Source organism: Alosa alosa, chromosome 9 (assembly GCF_017589495.1).
Source record: "Alosa alosa isolate M-15738 ecotype Scorff River chromosome 9, AALO_Geno_1.1, whole genome shotgun sequence".
NCBI classification, from domain to species: Eukaryota; Metazoa; Chordata; class Actinopteri; order Clupeiformes; family Clupeidae; genus Alosa; species Alosa alosa.
Genome location: NC_063197.1, coordinates 17,946,030 through 17,964,803, shown reverse-complemented (window position 1 = coordinate 17,964,803; position 18,774 = coordinate 17,946,030). Strand labels below are relative to the sequence as shown.

General features: G+C 41.1%; 1 protein-coding gene across 2 annotated transcripts in view; it reads left to right on the top strand.

The window, feature by feature from the left end:
* Positions 1-18,774, top strand: part of znf644b (zinc finger protein 644b) — a 45,890-nt gene that overhangs the window by 1,393 nt on the left and 25,723 nt on the right. For both annotated transcript variants that reach the window (XM_048253148.1, XM_048253147.1), the window contains exon 2: positions 7,685-7,734. The gene's annotated coding sequence lies outside the window, so the exon portion shown is untranslated. The remainder of the gene's footprint in view (positions 1-7,684; positions 7,735-18,774) is intronic.

Sequence of the window (18,774 nt, the reverse complement as noted above, 5' to 3'; positions counted from 1 at the left end):
ATTATATTTGTGGTCATATTTTGTTTTGCCCAAATGATCATGTGTATTCTTAAGGCACTATATCAATAACTTACTGGACCCAAAAAACCTTGGTGGGCCCCAGTCACTCACAAAGTTAGGCCCACTTACTCTTTCCATCAATCCATCAAAAAAGAAAAAGACTCTTCACAAGTACCCAGTATGTGGTTTTCTTTTCAGTGGAATTACACTACACAGCCTTGGCTATACCCCAATAACCTTTGTTTACAAGGATAAATCTTTTTTTTTCTTTCTGCATGGAAGGCACTAGTGGAAGGTTTACACACGTAAATGAGTAACTAATCATAATTGGGTATAATCGGTGCATTGAAATGGGCCAATTGCTCCTGTCTAATATTAATAGATGTATTTGTACACTGAAGGTAAAGTAAAATGAAAGTTTTCTAATTAGCAGACGAGATTCAAACCCAGGCTGACCAACTGTTAAACGCTAACATAACTGCTGCTTCACCATGCAACATGAACGCGATTGTACTACTTTTGTACACTGATACACTCAGATGAACTCCTTATGTGTAGTCACTACTAGACAGTTAGCATTCATTCAGATGGCATAGCTGTCAGGTCCCAGTCTAGGGGTTTTTGTGGGACATAAACATAAGATAGAAGACGGCCAAAATCAGAAAGTAACTGCGGAGCATCAATTCAAAAACATTTATTTACAAAAATATAATAAGGAAAAAAGTATTATAGAACAAAAACTAAGGCTGCAAACAAAGTCCAAAAGGAAAGGCCTCAAACAAAGGCCTAGGCAATCCCCAGCCTTTTCCCGGACTCTCACTCCGAGAGCAGGCAGGTGCGACGGCGACAGAACTGCTGGAACGCGTGGCTTGCGCTAAGCAGCAGAGACGCGTAGCGTGGCATGGCAGCGGCAACCCAAAAATCCAAAATCCCGAGAGCGAGCGAACGAGCTCCCAGATGACGTCAGCCAGCACCTTATTTAGGCCGGCCCAGCAATTAAGCCCCCCTGCTGGACTGTCTGAAACACAACAGAACATACACAGGACAGACCAAAGCAAACAAACATAAAATATAAAATATACAGGGACGTAACATAGCACAGAAACCAATATTTTGGGGCTTTTCCCACAAACTGACAAGTTTACCTCTTTTCACTTTTGTGAATCAGATAGGAAAAACTGTTGAGATTTATCCTTGCAGGCTAACAGCCAGTAGCCTATGTTTCATTCTTTACAACTTTTCTAGCGCATATGTAGCCTGGGTTTTCCCATGCTGCCTTGGGCGCGATTTTATTCACGCTGCTAGGCAGCCTGGATTCCATGGACTTCGTTTTCACCTCAACGAAGGAACCAATCACAGAACGGAGGGGGGGACAGCAAGACTATGACGACACACTGAAGCGGTTATGAGCTACGTACAGATGCATTTGATAGACATTCGTAGTGCCCAATAAACGGCTCTGGGCATTCGTAAACCACGTTTCAAATTTGAGAAAATTAACTTGTAGTTCCCAGACCCCATCTCAATGAGATGAGGTCTGACGTTAGCCAGGCTAACACATATGCACATGTAGATATATGAAAAAGCAAATAATATGCTTAACTTGGTGTGAACTTGCCCACATTAGATCAAGCCTCAATTTTCCTGTTATCTGGGATTTCTAAATTCTGCTTTTGTGAATTAGCTCTCAGATCAGCACAGCAGTAACATATTGTGCAGAGCTCCACCATAGGACTACATAAGGTGTCCATTGTATGTGCCTTCATTCTGCTGCATGGTAGTGTGGTCCTATCAGATTGAAAACATCAGTACAATTGAAACTGAACAAACGCTAAATCAGAGTAATACTCTGGATACTTTTCTCAGACTGGGTGCGTGGCGTGAGCGTGTCAGCTGCGTGGCGTGTTTTTATTTCGGCTCCCATGTTAGCAGGTTAGAGCTACAGGAAAATGTACACTATCTAAAAAGCATTACGCCACTGACCAAGAAAAACCTGGTCTATAGCGAAAGGTGCATATGAAGCACAGCTGAAGACACACGGTCACGAAATGTAAGCAGCAACTCCTCTGCAAGATAAATGTCCTTAGGTTTTTTATTCAGTCATTCGAACATCATTGGGGTAAGTGTTGCTTTTATCAGGCCATGTTTTCAATGGTAACCCATTGTCAGTCAATAGTGAAAATAATTAACTGTGTAGGCCTATAACTGTTTTGTCTTTTACTATGACACCACGGTGAAGTTTCACTTTGCCTATTAGACAAATAATAGACGAGTGCAGATGCATGTAGGCTATTCTGCTAGGTTTTAGTAAAGCATGGTTTAGTGCAGGGGTGGGCAACTAATTTCCTCAAGGGGCCACATGACTAACTGGGACTGTTGAGGAGGGCCGGACCCAAAATACCGAACTCAAGTCTAAACTCAATTCTGTTCAATTCTATTCTGTTCTTGTATAACATTAAGTAAATCATATGGTTTTGGTTACTTCTCGTAAGAACAGATGAAAATGTGAGGGAGACGAAGTAAAAACGGCAATATTTAATCTATGTCCAGTATTTAATCCTCTCAAATTCTCAAAAATGATTTTTTGACATTCACATGTTTTTATTTTCAGTTTTCAAAGACTGATACAAAAAGTAGTACAATATCTATAGGCTAGACCATGAAAATGTAAAGGAGTCAGTACAACCATAGGGCTTGTGCCACCATTTGATCAACACTCAGCAATATTTCTAAGACTATCATTAAATTAACTCTATGCAGAATTAGACTGAAAATGTGGAGTAGACAATAGTAGGCTGTCATTAGTTAATCAACATTCATAAAGAAAACTATTTTGAAAATGTAGGCTATGTTTTTGCTTTAACTTTATACACAAAACTGTGATTGGTCAACTCACCCTGTGTGTTGAGCCGGCTGCTTCAAGCAACCTGTGGTAGTATCATACTAGTTAGCTAACATAAGCTTTGCAAATAAACTCAGACATATTTTGGTTACAATGACGGGGTTATCTGATTGTAAACTGTCTATCTGTCAGTAACGTTTTGAAATGAACACTTTGTATCCCCAACGAGCAGCAGTAGGCTAGGAGTTTGACATTCTGATAACCGTTGCGTTGGTGAGCGACGCAGACACAGGAGACACAAAACTTTGAAAAGTTCACGCCGACGTAAAGGCAACTGCATTGTGTCAATGCAGAAGCATAAACTCTATTCACCAGCACATCAGTGAGGATGTTTACGTCGTATGCGTAAAAAAAAAAAAAAAAATATGGCCGTAAAAATAGCAGTTGCTTTCAAAATAAAAGCAACGATATTGATTTGCGTGCATTATGTCTGCTAGGCTCTTGACTACTGTTTTTTCACTGACCTTTAGCGGGCCGGTCAGGGAACGCCCACGGGCCGTATGTTGCCTATGTCTGGTTTAGTGGAATACCTGTTCCATACAGTCTCGTGTGCAAGCAGATTCCTTCAAATGTGCCGTTGACTATCAAAATACCGATGCACTGTGTAAAGTTGCGCTGCTTGCTGCTAAAGGGAATGACAGATGTCATTTTCATTGGTTTAAAGGATGTTACGCTCAAAACATTTTTGAGTGTAAGAAACATAAGAACCGCCTTGTTGTGCCAGGCGTCCGACGTTTGATAACGTTTGATAACAAAACCACCCCCAATGTGGACTGGATAAACCCCTAAGCTATTCACAAGTGACCATGCATTTTAGATCGCCGAGATAGGGCCCAAAAGTTCACAAAAAATAGTTGAGTTGACATACAACAATTTGATATTTACCATATGACTTAGTTATTCCATGGGTGTCTGCGGTGTGTTTTCGAAAATGAAGTGTCGGCAGGCCTATTTTCACTTGTATTGAAAGTCAAAGTCTCATTAGGTTTGTCTGTGAACTCCAGCGGAATTTGGTGGCAAATTGCCTGATTCAATTTCCACCTTTAAAGTCATCTTGTGGTGTTACACGTTCCACAGCTCCACTGGGTTGTGGGCAAAGGATTGCGAGTTAGGGCTGCACGATTATGGCCAAAATGATAATCACGATTATTTTGATCAATATTGAGATCACGATTATTTATCATGATTATTAATTAATTTTAGTGACAAAAATATTTTTTCCCTAAACATATTGGACTTGCTATCTGGCTCACCCAAATTCTTCCCCTCACATTTACTCCCCTAAATTACTGCAAATATAGATTTGACTGCGACTTCCAAACAAATGTTTTGTGCGTGCTACTTTGTTAATATTTGGGAAAACGTTAACAGCCCACCGGGAATCCTCCCAACGCTCCCCATTAGCCACTTAAGCTCTGCTTCTTGTTCATGAGTTTACTGTAATCGTTTAGTCCAGGGGTGTCCAAACTTTTTGACTGAAGGGCCACATTGGGTTTTGAAAATTGGCTAGCGGGCCACACACAAATAATAATAATAATAATGTTTTGTATTATTTAAATGACAAAATAATTTTTTAAGAAATACTGTTAATTTAATGCTGTTTAATTAATTTATAAATAGTGCACTGTCATTTTAAGACTCTTTGCCAGCTCCACTCAAATAGCCTATGGCTAGTGCTGTGCCTTAGCCTGGGTGTTCCCATGCTGCCTTGCGCGCGATTTGATTCACGCTGCTAAGGCAGCCTGGAGACCATGAAGCAAATTTTCGCCTGAGATAGGGAACCAATCACAGAACAGGTGGGAAAGCAAGACGATGATGAGCTATGCACAGACGCATTTGATAGACATCCGTGGCACCCAATAAACGGATCTGGGCATTTTTTACGAGAAAATGAACGTTTGGTTCCCAGACCACTTCTCATTGAGAAGTGGTGGCGCTAGCCAGGCTAGCTGTGCCATTGGCTGTGCCCTCTCACAGTTTAAAATTGGTCAGTAGTGGGAACTACTGTTGCCATCGCCCTCTCTCCCACGCTCAAATGCGTCCCCAATTAAATGAACTAGCATAACGTAGTTAGATCTGCTGCACTGGAGAAACTATGTATCTCGATGTGACAAGCTGTTTTGACATTGACATTGTAAACGTTCTCTAAGAAGAGTGTAAAGCAGTTTGTAGTAGCCTAAAGTTAACCACAACGTCGTCTATCGCTGGAAAAAAATAGCGAGCGGCCTATGATAAACTAATAAATGCTCGGCGGGCCGGATTAAAGTGCATGGCTGGCCGCAGTTTGGACACCCCTGGTTTAGTCATTCGTTGATATGTAAAACACTGACGTGTAGGCTACATTTTCATTATTGTTCACTCGTTTTGAGTAGGCTGTGTCTTGAAACGCATATGCATTGTAGGTTGCACATGTAGCTTATAAAATACATGAATAAAATTCACGGATCCCGTCGTTAGCTCAACTCTTATTACAGTAGGCTATAGGCTATCGGAGGAAGCAAACAAGGACTAAAAGTTAACGTGATAAAAAAAGGCATGTGTGGTTTACGTCATGTGATGTGTTTCACGGTATGAGTTGAGAGCCCTGCTTTGCTTATATTTTTGGTTAACTTAACTTGCCTGAAATCAGAAATATTTTCGAACAATGGATGATCCGCCTCGAGGGACAAGCTCTTGGCCTTCTGCTGTGCCACACATTTAATTTTTGATCGTCGTTTATTGTATAGTCTAACTAGCCTACTAATAGTTAACATAATGTCACTAGTCCACAGTGCATCAGACTGAACAGTGCAGGGAACAGCTGTCATTGGTAGGCTGCATGCAGGCACATGGTCAGACAGGTTTAAGGAGCACTTGATTTGTTTTGTAGTGGAGCGTTCTATGGGTTGCCAGGTTGGTTCTATGGGTAGAGCACGCATTTGAAATATTGCTCGATCACGCAAATTTGATCGTGGGAAGCCAAAATCGTGATCGTGATTAAAATTCGATTAATTGTGCAGCCCTATTGCGAGTATTGTTAAAAAGTCTGTTCTCCACTTCACTCTGAAATGTGATTATTATAGAAAAGTCATTGATTGGCTGCTGTTAGTGGCGCAGTATAACACATTGAGGGGGGTGCATTGTTTTTTATCATGTTAGAGATGGGAAACAGGCTTGTGTTTGTGTGTTTAAATAAACCAGTCTTAAAGCAAAATCCTCAAAGCACCAAATAGCCCTTTATGAAATGCACTGTTAAGGCTTTTTTTTTCAAGGTTCCCTTTACACTTAATTAAAATGTTACTGAACTGAGAATGTTGGCTACCTCAGCATTATTATCTCTTTTTAAATGGGTTGCATAAATCAGGTTCAAAGGACACATGGTTTTCAAGACAGTCAATTTGTTAGCCATTACCTTGATGTTATGTTGAAGTACATCACATTGAATTCTGCACACATGGCCCCTCTCACACACTTGTGTGCAGACAGCACTTACAGATCTGCACCTAAATCCCTTGCAGATAGACTTCCTGGCAGAGTGATGGAATAAATCAGTCCAAGTCGCTCTCACACAAATTGATTATGTGTCAGATGACAAGGTCAGATATTGCTAACGGGGGGCTCATTGGTTCGTTGCGGCGGGTGATGGGAGAAGGGTGCCACACACCCCAGCCTCCACGTCTGCTTCTCAGCACCACATGCAACAAATGAGGACGCAGGGGAACAAATTAATGGGACGATGCTGCCCTGAATTAGCAGCTACACTAGAGAACATCTGTGTCGACAAGCTATTTCAGATAGCTCTTGATCTACCTGAGAACACTGAGACCCGCAGAGGAGAAAGTGGAATAGGGACATGATGATCTTCCCTCCATGTTTTTTTGCACCTCCAAAGTAATGCCAATATTTTATTTTGTGCAGTGGGTAACCACATTTTTTTGTTCATTGCAGTTAGCTATCAGGGACACACTGTAATAATCTTTCTTTCTTCCTTTCTTCGAATAAACAAGTGCATCAGCACTTATTCATTCGGGCTAAGAAAATCCAGGAACAATGTAAAAGCTGAAAAGTCAAGGTCAAGCGTTCATTGTGAGTGGACACGGTTTGCAACTCTGCTGATGCTGTAGCATCATGAGGCTTAGCTGAAGGTTTACTTCTCTTCAGAGGAGCCCATTTAATCTCCTCTCTTGCCCTTGGGTTTTAGAGCATTCAGTTCACCACTGTCTGGGAATGCTCTTCATTGCAGCATTTTGTTTGCTCGGTTTGCCTAGACAAAGCATGGGAGACTTTCATGTTATTCTGAACCACTGGGCTGTATGTGGTCGTCTTGTGTCTGTTCAAGAACTGTAGGTGAAATTGCACCCATTGCATTGAACTGTCCTGCCGAAATCAAGTCGAGTCAAGTTGAGGTAATACACAGGTAATTCAGGCTATGTTTAGACGGAAACGATCTGAAGAGAAAACACAAAACTTTTTATTCCGCTTTAAGACGAGAGTTTTTTGGGGGGAAATCTGCGTGCATACGCTTACACAAAAGTGTGTGAAATTCGTGTGTTTTTACCCTTTAGATGGGAATGAATGCGACGGTGGAGTGTTTTTTAAGATTTCCACTCTGGAGGGTGATTTCACTTTTTAGCATTTTTAAGCCCCCAAAACGCTGTTGCCGTCTAAACGAAAGGCACATCTGATAAAATATTTTGTAGTTTTGTGTCACCTGATGTGAAGCTGAAGTGTTGAAAACCTTTTACTTTCAGGCTTTCACTGGTCAGAAAGCAGTAATCTAAATCATAATCAATTGCCTTGCAGGAAGGATTTCAGGAGACGTCCAGGCAGGCCCGATGCTGTGGGACAGAGTGGTAGGGAAACCTTTTTGCATACCTATCCATATCCGAGTCCACATGTGACCTCTGACCTCTTGTAATGATGGGGTCCTCTCTTTTACCCACCCTTTAAAGATTAAATAATTAAATATTATATTAAATCATTGAATTTTAGAGACAAAACGTGAACTAGGGGTGTGCATTAAAACTACAGTTATTGGTGAACATAATCTAATATTTAAGCATAACTTCCAACACTAGTATCCTAGAAAATATGTGACACTTTAGCAAAAACTTACTTCAGTTATTGAATGGTATGCACAAATAATGAATGTTATGCACACTCAATGTTGGTATGTATTTGTGGAGTGAGATTCCCATTCCTTATAAATATTGGGTGCATGAGCTCTAGCCAATTACATAAAGCATGTAGGCCTAATAATATTTCACATGATGTATGAGATGTATATTAAATATTGTATGTCTACTCTACAGTAATGATTCTGTTTGCCTATACATACAAGTGGTAAAACTATAAAGGCTGTATAGGTAACATGTCTGACTTGGGTAAAACCATGTAATTGTATGGAAAAACAGTAGTGTTACCTTGCATTAGCAGCGACACATTTGGATGAATAATAATAAAACCATACATGATAATAGTGAAGAATTCTTCTGTGAGGTGTAATACAAATAAAATAAAATAAATAAAATCCAAACCAAATGTTAAGTTTAATGTATATATATATATATGAATATGATGCTAGAGACTCTCAATAAGTTAACTTGCCCTGATAGTCTAGGAAAGACAGTCATTGTGTAAAGCATATTGCACACCAAGACGACAGTTGGATGTCTGATAATGTGGGGGTGATCGAAGAGCGTCTGTGGCCCAAATCAGTATGGTTGCACACCACCGCCGACACACAGACGGACCTTTGTCGGCTTTTTTGTGCCTCTTTCTTTTCATGCCTCTGCATCGGCGATAGCTGTGGCTGGAGGCATTATGTTTTCAGGTTGTACATACCTATGTCTGTCCGTCATGATCTTGTGGACGTGATATCTGATGAACACCACAAGGCTCATACTTCAAATCTGAGGTGCGTTCAAATTTGGCAAACAGTGGTGAATAGGGTGACCAGACGTCCCGAAAAATTCGGGACAGTCCCGATATCCAAGCAGTTGTTCCTGAATCCCGAATCCTGCCCTAATTGCCCCGAAAATTATACTGAGTAGTTATTTTCTGATAAACATTAAAAACTGTCCGTAGAGAGTCTGAGTCGACTGCATGCAGCCCCCGACGGCAGCTAAGTGTCTGGATGCAGCCCGGCTACTTTGTTTCTTTTTGACGTTCTATAATTAGGGCTAATATGCACTGATTTCGCCGGGGCCGAGGACATTGTGCAGGCAGCGCAGCAGGCAGAGCCAGCGTGTGTGCAAAAAAACGTCGGAAGTTCGCCTAATGTCTATGTCGTTTTAACATAATCTACTTAATCTAACAATTATATTGTATTCTTACTTAATGACCCATAATTTTGGCAAGGCTTGTTATTAGCGTTAGGCTATTATCCTTATTCTGAAAGGTCTGATTTGCACTGTTACGCAGTCATTGTTTTTTTTTTTTCTTTCCCACAATGACATTTTGAGTTCATGATTTCTCTGTTGTATTTTGAGGCAGACTTGATGTTTGAATAAAAATGTGTTTTGGTACAGGTTTGAAAATTAAGCTGTAAGCCTACCACCCCCCCGAAAAAAAAGCGTCCCAATTTCAGCCAATCTCATCTGGTCACCCTAGTGGTGAACGTTCATGGTGAACATGTTTTCTCTAAACAGTCAAATTTGAACAAGTTGGTGTAAATATTCCATTGTAACTGAAACACTTTTTCCGGCTCACCTCCAGCTCCGCTGTATGTTCGCGGAGAACTACCTCCTCAGACTGCAGTGTTTCCCAGAGAATTGAATTTTGAATTTGTGGTGGTTGGTTTGCAGAATTAACTTGAAGGCAACACTTTTTAACAAATTAGCACAGCTGGTTATGATGCTAACCAGATTTAAGCACAATTTAGTACAACCTGGAAAATCATTGTGTGGTGGTCAATGTTGATATTGTGGTGGGCCGCCACAAATAAGTCAATGTATGGGAAACACTGGACTGTTTGCAAACAGGCAAACAGAAAACCTGTTTGCCTATATTGTTGCGAATTTGAACGCATCTCTGGTATGAACGTCTGGTTGGATTTGACTTTATTTACATATGACTGGAAGTTGACTTTATTTACATATCCCATATGCCATATAACATATCAAACCTTAAGTCATCACCTTACAAACTATAACAACCATCTAATCAGAAACATGGCCCATATATCATTAACCGTCCAATGTATTACTCAGCTAGAAATACTCTTTCACTGAATACGGCGTGTTTCTGACTGCAAACTATTCTATGGAATCATAAATGTCTATGCTGACACCTCACAATGCAACTCTTTCAAATCTATAATCATATCATACATATAATATATTGCATGCCTCGCCACCTGTATGTTGACCAAAAATTCACAACTGTCTGGACAGGGCTATAGTGGAGGCTAAATTCACGCAAACACGCAGCTTATATAGCGATTTATGCAGTTTATATAGCGTTTATGCACCTCTAAATAGTATTTGTGCTAGGGTTGTGCCGATGGACGATATCATCGCCCATCGTGATGGTTGACAGGCATCACGATGGGAAGCAACCATTGTGATGCCACGCCCCTACATGCCAGTCACTAATTCCTGCTGTAACAGGCTAAAACATAAAAAAAAACCTTTCCCTGAAAATGAAATTGAGCCTACTTTAAAGGCTGTCAACCAAACAGTTATCACGTATTAGTCTACCGTCTTTTAAAATAAAAGACTTATTAGTCTACCCTCTTATTCAAATAATTCCTGACTGTGACGTGAATGTGTAGCCTAATTGTCTTTTTGTAGCCTACATGTCTTGCAGGCCTATAGTCTACATTGGACGTAATAGGTAGCCTAATGTTTTAGCAGAAAATATAGAGTTATTATTGTTAGGCTATGACTAGGACATTCTAGCGCTCAAATATTTTTGCAAGGCTACAGCGAGCGGCAAATGCGTCCTTCTCCTCTGTGTTAAAATAAACCATTTATTTCGTTAATTATAGGATCAGAAGGTAGCCTATTCGTCTTTCACTGTAAGGCTTGTATTTCATGCATTTAGCAAAAGTCCCAGACAGCAGCAGAGTGGTAATCGGGATTCGTTATTTTTTACTTCGCCCTCCTATATAGCCTGGACTGCGCGATCGCTTATTCCCTTTACTTTCACTTCCGCGCCCTCATAGTCAGCATAGACTGTAGCCTGATAACGTGGGATGCTGCATAGTACTAAGATTTTAAATGAGTGACCACAATAGTAGTCTTAAGTAGCTTTTTTGCTGGGCCCAGCGAAGGCTGGCAATATTCCGCTGGTTGGTGCACACGCAAGTGTTCAGATTGATTGTCTATCCGTCTTTCACAACAATTTTCTTGGAGCAGACACAACTTCGGTAGCCTGGTCAGTATGTCTCTCTTAGCTGTCCACTTTCATCAGGCCGTATAGCTTATATAATATAATTTTAATTTTTATTTAATTAATTTATTATGTAGAACATTATAAATGTATTTCTGTACAGACATACCTATAGTACTAATTAATTAGTGTTTACCACACTAACCCCCCCCCCCCACCACCACCACACACACACGATATCATCGTCCATCACGGTGTTTTACTGTACACATCGTCAAATGCCAATTTAGGCAACATCGCCCTACCCTAATTTGTGCATCTCAATACAGTTTACGCACCAAATGCAACTTTAACATTCAAGACAAGCTAGTACAACAAAAATCCTGCTGCATGATCCACATTAACATTATGTGCACTGTGATACAAGTGTCGTATCTTGCAGCAGCACACAACAGAACTGAATTGGGCTTGCTAGGCAGCTGTCTAAGGTTGATCAGCGTTCCGTGTCTGGATTCATTAATACTACAATTTCATATACTGGTATGTGAAAAAGCAAGGCCTTTCCTGCAGATGCCAGCAAAAGATAGTGCCCCCAATTATTGTGTGGCGGTCAGTGTTGATCTTATGGCAGCCCACCAAAGATTAGTCAATGTATGGGAAACACTGAAACCACATTGGTTGTTAGCCTACCTTTGCTGTACATAAATTTGCATATTCTTCCGACTGCAAGAATGTTTGCAGGTGTTGCTGCTACCGTTTACCACAGTCACTCGCGGTCGACTTTGAAATACGGGTCATCCCTCTCGTCGCTGATTGGCCCGCCCTCCCTGGTGTCTGAGGGAAACGGTAGTGTTATCATTATCATATGCCAGACTAGTGTCTCACTGAAATGAGATTCTAGGTAGGTGTGGCCAGGCTATTGGGAACCTCATTAGGGTTCTAAAAGAGCCACTAAAATGATTCAAAACGTGTGTCCAGAACAATGCAAAAATGGTTTACTTAACAGAAAATCAACTTCCTGCCATTGTTCTCTTAGTTCCCTGACCTGAACTCTACAGAAAACTAGTGGGATGAGAACATATCAGGAGACCTAGGAATCTAGACGATCCAGAGATTCCTGTAAAGAGGAATGCTCTCAAATCCTCTGCTTTGCATTATCCAGTTTTATGACATATTATAGGGGAAGACTTAAGAGTTTTTTTTATTTTATTTTATTTAAAAAAGACTGAAATACAGAGATGCAAATAACTGAGGCATATGTGTTTTGTTAAAAATATTTATGTGTTTGAATTTATCAGAATAAATTTGCTTCCTTCAAAGGTTTTTCTATATGATTTGTATAACTCTTTTTACTCTTGGTACTAATCTGGGCTTTGAACCAGAATTGTTTCCCAATTGGTTCAGTATTTTAAAAGTTTCCGGTTTTTGGTTCAACCCTAAAATTGACGTTCCTGAACGTTCCGGTTAGAAAAAAAAAATAAAGTTCCCAAACCGGTTAATAATGTTCCATGTCAGCTGTGGGACATACAAATAAGTAGGCTGATCATTAGGACTTTAAAATGATATTGTTAGTCTACATAGTCTCTATCCTGTCATCAAATATTAAAAAAGGCTACATTATGTAAGCGGCATAACTGTAACTCTGACGTGCCTACATTTGTTTCACTATTATACATGAATTAAGACAAGGAAAAATTCTGCCATGTTGTTTATTGGCAAACAACTGAACACGTCCATTATACTTCTTACATAGCTCAATTGGTGTAAATGACAAATAGGGCAGGCTAGCTACATAGCTGTCATTAGAACTTCAATCGACCAAAACTGGTCAGGGCCCAGTCAGTGCATTTGTTTCTCTTATGTCATCAAACAATACGAAACCACAAAGCATTAAAGAAGCATCACTGTAGTGACTGTCCTACATCCATTCAAAAGCCTATGCAACTCACATAGCTAAATCTGTGCAAATAACTGGAATATGGTAGGCTACATAGCTGCCAATGTGAACATCAATTGGCCAAACCTGGTCAGGGCCCAATCAGTGCATTTTTGTCTCTCTTATGTCATCAGACAATACAAAACCACAATGGTGTGTACATCGCTGCCATTGTGAATATTAAACTTATAAACAAATGCCCAAAACCTTGTCAGGCCCCAGAGGGAAATGAAAAAAGAGTCTGCCTGTACAGCTGGCGGCAAGCTTCTCTGTTACATTTCTCCTGATCGGAAGTGAACCTCACCATGTAATATTGCACAGAAATCTTGTCAAAGAACGAAAAAAATAACGGTACTAACCGGTTACCATTATTTTAGATAGATAGATAGATAGATAGATAGATAGATAGATAGATAGATAGATAGATACTTTATTGATCTCCAAGGGGAAATTCAAGGGTCTCAGTAGCATACAGACATCACACACAACATGCACTTACAGCAGCAATGGTAAACATAAGTATAAGTATAAACATATAACTAAACTCCACTGTACAATAAAGACCGTAGAAGATAAGAAAGATAAGAAAACTAACAAAACAAAATACTAAATACACTATATAAATTAAATTAAGAAAGTCCAATGTGCTTGAGGGTGATCAAGCATAAGACGCTTGTAGTGACAGGGCCGGGACTGGTAAGGTGCTAAAGGGAGTAAGTGTCATGGTGAAGGTGCAAACAGTAGTCCAACCATAGTCCTTAGTTATGTGTGCATGGCAAGGTGCTCAAGAGAGTGAGTGTCATGGTGAAGGTGCAAAAAGTATTCCAACATTAGTCCAACAGTGCACGAGTAAGGTCTAGAGACCAGCATAAATAATATGGACAAATAGGAGAGTAAAGTATAATGTAGACAAGGTAAAATAAAAAACTATTTCAGTGCAAGAACAGGTTGAGGTAATAGGGTTATAGTCATTCATTCATTCAGTATTGTAGCAGAAGCCTGACCGCAGCCATTGATCATGTGTGCTAATATAGCATGAAAAACAGTGTAGCAGTAAAACAGTAGTGAAAACATTAGGCTGTGTACATTAGCAAAAACAGTAGTAAAGCAGTGGTGGGCAGTCAGTACTCAGACATGGAGAGGGTGAAGAGGCAGACAGACTAAGCAGAGAAGTCTATCCCTCCTCTTCCCTTTAGTGAGGCATTGAACAGTTCAATGGCCCTAGGAACAAATGACTTCCTCAGCCTTTCAGTTGTGCATGGCAGTGAGCGAAGTCTCCAGCTGATCAAGCTCTTTTGGTTTTGATAGTGCTGTAGAGCCGGATGACATTCATTGTCCAAGATGTTGATCAGTTTGTTTAGGGTCCTTTTGTCCGATATTGAAGTGATGCACTCCAGTTCAGCTCCCACTACAGAGCCAGCCTTCCTTACCAGCCTGTCAAGTAGCCCAGCATCCTTCTTCTTTGTGCTTCCTCCCCAGCATACCACTGCATAGAAGAGGGCGCTGGCCACAACAGACTGATAGAACATCCTGAGGAGCTTGCTGCACACATTGAAGGACCGCAGCCTCCTCCGGAAGTACAGCCTGCTCTGTCCTTTCTTGTAGAGTGCATCAGTGTTGGCTGACCAGTCCAGTTTATTGTCCAGTTGGAGACCCAGATACTTGTAGGTGCTTACCACCTCCACATTGACCCCATCAATGGAGACTGGTAGCAGAGCGGGCTTAGACCTGCGGAAATCCACCACCATCTCCTTGGTCTTTGAAGTGTTTAGTTGAAGGTGATTGAGTTTGCACCACTGCACAAAGTCCTCCACCAGGCTCCTGTACTCCTCCTCTTGCTCGTCCCTGATACACCCCACAATTGCAGTATCATCAGAAAACTTGTGGCATGACTCGGTGTTGTAGCAGAAGTCAGATGTGTACAGGGTGAACAGGACTGGAGAGAGCACAGTTCCCTGTATGCCTCGGTGCTGCTGATCACAGTGTCAGAGAGGCAGTTCTTCAGTCCTGACGAACTGTGGTCGCTCGGTCAGGTAATCTGTAATCCAGGTTACCAGGTGAGCGTCCACACCCATCTGCAAGAGCTTGTCTCCCAGTCTGAGGGGTTGGATGGTGTTAAAAGCACTTGAAGTCAAAGAACATGATTCTCACAGCACTTTTCCCCTTGTCTAGGTGAGAATGTGTCCTGTGTAAAAGATAAGTGATGGCATCGTCCACGCCTACTTTCTCCTGGTATGCAAACTGTAACGGGTCTAGTGCATGGCGTACCTGGGGTCTGAGCATAGATAACTGGTTCTGTTCTGGAACATAAAAAAAAAATAAGTTTCTAGATTCGTTTCTGTTTCTAGCAAAACATCCAAACTTTCTGGTTTTCGTTTTCGTTCCGTGAACTGGTTCAAGCCTTGATACTAATATTATAGAAACATTGTAAAGTTATTGAATAACATTGAGGAAGTTGTGAGATTAGCTTGTGAATCTATGGGAGCCAGTGTGAAACATTGGTCAGAAAAAGGTTGTACCACTTTCCAGATAATGTGTTTTCTACTTTCTGTAACCTTATGGTTAGCTACAAATAACCAAATAGCCTTTTGTGTCAGATATTAATATCAATAATGGTTTAACACAAACTAAAGAACAACCAGATATATCCATACAGATGGTATTGTATTTTTAGATAAACTCTCTCATACAAATAAAAATCTGATTCACACTAGCATCGTTTACATGGACACTTTTTAAATCTGATTACAAACGGAGTAATGGCTCAGTCGGAATAGAAATACCTCATGTAAACACCTCAACCGATTGGATTCAGCCTGATCTGACTTAAATTTCCAATCCGATCGAGAGAGGTTGTGTACTCCGTTCTGATAATCCGATCGACTGAAAAATCCACTCATGTAAACAGGTACTCCGATTGTTGGAGTACATTTCTTCTTTCTGCGCTAGTGTTCCCTATGTGGTAATGATGCACAGTGACGTAAATAGCATTCATGTAAATAGTTCGATTGAAATCTTTAATCATTTAATCATCATCAGATTCATTTCAATCTGATTGAAAAAAAAAGTCCATGTAAATGTGGCTACTGATTCAGTAGCTGCAGCTGTAACCTATACAGAAACTAGTTCTGTTGTAGACTGTTTGCCATATAAGAGCTTCAGGATCTTTGTGAAGCTTTGAGAAGAACTGTTGCACTGAGAAGAGCGTCAGCTCTGATGAATTCCTCAGAACAGAGCACAGAGCTTGTTGACACTGCTGTTGTCTCTGTCTCTCTGTCTGTCTCCACCCTTGGATGTGACAGCATGGGAGTGCACACATCTTGTAGTAGACACTCAGCATTTCTCCCCTCACACCTTCAGCTGTGCTTTCGGGGTGTGTGAGCGAGCGGCCTGTCACAAGCCTCGCCGTGTCTTTTGTGTGTTTGTGTGTGTGTGTGTGTGTGTGTGTGTCTGTGTGTATGTCCGCAGGAGCGCAGGGGACATTTGGGAGCGCATAGGCGCCGGCAACCTTCACGCTGCTCTAATTTCTACAAAATGGGCCAGAATATTAAATGTGCCTGAGCTGAGGCGAAGTGAGGTGCAGCGGAGTCATCAGAATAACACAGCACAGTGCACCCCCATGCCGGGTTGGTTGGACGTGGGAGACAGAACATTTTGTGGTCAGAATCAGTCCTCAGTCTATAGTACTGAATAGGTAGCAAATGTCCCCAGGTGTACAGTATGAACTGCTTGCTTTCTACCTCACTCGTGACTGGGGGGCATTTGTTCTATCTAAAACGCAGGATGTAACTAGACTAGTCTAAACTAGTAATGCTGCATTCATTGTAGCCCTCAAAACAGCAGAGTTATTAACACTGTGCAGTTTAGTAAGAAGTCAGAAAACGAAATATTTTTGCAATAATGATTAAGGCTGTGTCTGAAAGACTAGTAGCCTGAGTAGTTTCCAACTATTACGCATCATTTTATGAATCATGATTTAAAAATGTATATTTTCTTGATACTTTACGACTCCAAACGTGTAAACAAATATAGTAGCAGGTCTGGTACATACACATATGAAACGTAGAATAGACGGCAATACAAAAATACTGTATTCTCACTATGGCTTTAGAATTAAATTATTATTATAATATCCAGAAACTGGATCATGTTATGACAAAAAGAACTGTTGACCGCACCTTTAATGTTGCTATTAAGCAGAAGAGATCTCTTTATAGTACGACGCGACGTAGTTAATCACTCACAGTAGTGTGCTGACAGTCCCCAATTCCCCAGAACTCATTACCACTCATTAATCTCCTCTTGCATTAGGCTCCTCATTAAGTCGTTAAATCTGTAATAAGTGGCCTCACCTGCCTCTCCCAGGTGCAAAACAGACATTGGCTGGGGCTGTAACTTTTTGGCACCTGTGGAAGCAGGTGACAGTTTACCCTCCCCCTACCCCGCTCACTGTAAGTAAGGTTGCTAATGGCAAGCGTCAGTTCAAGGGTAGGAACCACCACTTTGCCTCTTTCACCTTTTGTTGAGGACCAGAGCACCGTTGTAGATGGCATATGCCACTAGGGGGCAGAATCTGACTGCTGATGCCTATGACCACTACGGTGAGTCCTCGTCAGTGAAAATGCCACAGTGCCACTCGTGGTACATTATGATGGATTTTTTTTTACTGGAAATGCAGGTAAATAAATGATAAAAAGGGGCAGTTTTGATTATAATTAAATTGTCTTTGGAGTTCTGAAAATGGTTCATGAGTTAGACGTGTCCCATAGTGTACTTAATTGAGGTCGTTCTATCACAGATGTCTGAATAAAAGTGAATAGGGTGCTAAAGTGATAAGGCTATAAGGTTAAACAATAGGGAAGGTGAACTGCAATTATGTATAAATTGCTGTAAGCTATTTGTTTCAGTGTTGGTTACCCCCCCCTCCTCTCCAGCAGTCACTGCATTGTCTGAATATGAATGTGTGTGTCTGTACCTGTGTTGTCTGACAGGAATGCCAAAGCCGTGGCATTCTAATTAAAATCTGACCAAAAAAGGGAAAAAAAAACTACAGAGTCAGAGAAGACATGTTTGTAAAGCGTGTACAAGCAGTGATTCCTCAGGAATCGATGCGACCAAGGCTGCGGGAATGTTCTATTGACGTGCCGAGCGTTTGCTCACTGAGCTCCAATTAACCAAAATTAAATCCACTCTTCCCAGGCACTGAAAAGGGTAAAGGCAAAAAGTTAGCCACAAAATTGTCTGTGAGGCTACAGAGCCATCCCCCCATCCTTCAGTCATCCCCTCTCCATCTCTCTCCATCTCTTTCTACTTTTGCGATATCCATCAAGGTAACGGTTTGGACTGCACTGTCCTCATTAAATCTCCCTTTTATTCCCTGCGCCGGATGTGATATTTGAGAGATTTGAGCCGGGGTTGCGCAGGTGATGTACAATTATGCTGATTCGGCGCAGTCGGAGTGCCGTGCCGTGTGAAATTTGGCATTCTCAGATGAGTACCGGCGCTGTAGCTGGTTACACAATCATTAACCTCCGGCCCATTCTCTCTCTCCCTCTCCCTCTCTCCGTCTCTCTCTCTGTCTCCTAGCTGTCTCCTGCATACAGATCCTCCAATCCCCCCAGTA